The sequence below is a fragment of the Melopsittacus undulatus genome, chromosome 8, assembly GCF_012275295.1.
Source record: "Melopsittacus undulatus isolate bMelUnd1 chromosome 8, bMelUnd1.mat.Z, whole genome shotgun sequence".
NCBI lineage: Eukaryota > Metazoa > Chordata > Aves > Psittaciformes > Psittaculidae > Melopsittacus > Melopsittacus undulatus.
In genome coordinates, this window is record NC_047534.1 from 10,152,718 (window position 1) to 10,155,016 (window position 2,299).

Here is a 2,299-nt window from a genome sequence, read left to right on the forward strand (position 1 = left end):
CTCTGCAGCCTATATACATAAAATTGGATTTGCATATGCTTAAGCAAGAAACAGATTCTCACTACTAGAAAACCCTCCTGATATCTTGAACTGATAATTATTGTTTACAAAACTGTCAAATGCTTATGAATAGCACTGGCAAAACACCATCACTCCAGACCATAATACACAGCAGCATTACACCCTCACAGAACCATGGGAGTAGGGGAAGAAGGGTTGTAGATACAAGCATTGTCACTAAGAAGAGTCAACCTTGCTGGTGGCTGCAACCCATTAGGCAAAGGTGAAGGTAACATGACAATGTAGCCTATTACCATGATGTCACTTGTGATCAGAAGACACTGTGACACAAAAAGTGGACCCTCACCCTGCTCTGGTGCTACTCCCTCTTCCTGTAGTAGCTCAGCTACCTGCATGCCCAGAAGCAAGCCCAGACTGGATGATACAGGTTTGCTGCATGAGTTTGGCTTAGACTTCTAAGGGAACTGTTAAATTGTGAGACAGACCTCTGTCTGTAGAAAGAGAAGTAAAATTACAAATAGAAATCAGGTTGTTGAGATAAGAGTTATTAGTAGTACAAGGATTCAAGAGGAAAAATATCAACATGTAAAGTTATTAAGATCTTTAAGTGATTAAACTCTACCTTCAGTGGGTTGCCAGTGTCACCCACATGAACAGATACCGTGAGTTACAAGTTATTAAAACTGAGGTACAAGTGGATGCCCACCCTTTTTTTGAGGCTTGCTTAGCCAACAGACTTCAAGTGTTTTATCAGAGGGTGGGGATCACACTAACACCTCATCCAGCAGCTTGTTAAAAACTTGTTTCTTGTTAACCAGTAATTGCTTCATATTTTTAAGTTGTGTGTATCTTACTTGGGGAATTTCTTTATACACAGCTCATGATGCCCAAAACCACCCAGAGGACAGTACAGAGAAGTCAGACACTTCTGTCAAAATAAGCCAACAACAGATTTCTGAACAGTATTAATATTTAACTGCTGTCCTCAGGCTTCAAGGGAACTTCAATACTGTCTTCAAAGGAAAAGGCTCTAAAAAAGAGTTAAAACTGTCCAGCCCTGGCAACCACCAGGATATTTTTGGTTTTGTGTGTGTGCTGGGGAAAAAAAAAAAAAAAAGAAAAAAAAAGCTTAAATTCTACATAAGGCACCAACAGTTATTGCCTGTACCAACTTCCCTGCTGCCTGCTGTACACCTAAGGGGTGAGCACAGAGGTACCTGCTCTGATACTCACTAGGATACTCACGGGGAGACCAGGTCCCCTGCCGGGCCTCCCAGAGACCACTCCACAGCATGGTTCCCACAGCCCTGCATAGCCTTGGAGGCTCAGGTATGACTGGGCTGAGACCCCTTCTTGGTGTGGTGTGTGTGAGGTCCTGGTGTGATGAGGAAGAATCATAGAATGAACTAGGTTAGAAAAAAACCTTTAAGATCAAGTCCAAGCTTTACTCCAGGACTGCAAAGTCAACCACTAAACCATAGCATTGAGCTGGTTTCTCGTCTATGGGCTTTTTGAACATTTACACAGATAGTGATTCCAGCACTTCCCTGGGCAGCCTGTTCCAAAGCCTGAACACCTTCTCAGTGAAGAAATTTTTCCTAATATCCAACCTAAACCTCCCCTGGAGCAGCTTGAAGCAGTTTCCTCTTATGATACCACTTGCTACTGGGAGAAGAGGCTGACCCCCAGCTCACTACAACCCCGTCAGGTAGTTGTAGGCAGCAATAAGGTTTGCCCTGAACCTCCTTTTTTCCAGGCTAACGCCCCCCAGCTCCTTCAGCCGTTCCTCATCAGACTTGTGCTCCAGACCCTTCATCAGCTTCACTGCCCTTTTCTTGATCCACTCCAGCACCTCAGCATCTCTCTTGTACTGAGGGGCCCATAACTGAACATAGCATTCAAGGTACGGCCTCACCAGTACCAGCTACAGGGGGTCTGCACAGCAGTGCCGCCGGGGAGGCCCCAGGTGCTCTTGTTCGGGGCCTGCCGCATCCCCACAGGTGTTGCACTCATCCCCTCAGTGCGGCCCGAGGCACTTTTCAGCTGGCGAGGTTACCCCCGCACCCCCCCTCGCAGCCCCGGGCCAGGTATCGTCCTGCCCCGCACACAGCAGCCCCAGAGCGGGGCAGGTTTAAAGCCCACGGCCCCTTCCACGGCCTGGCCCGCTGCGAGCCGGCGAGAAGGAGGGAGTGGAGCATTACGACAACCGTCTTTGCGGCACTGGGTTGGTTTCCGGCGCTTGGTGTTACTTGACGGCAGAAGGAGCTGAGAGGGAGGA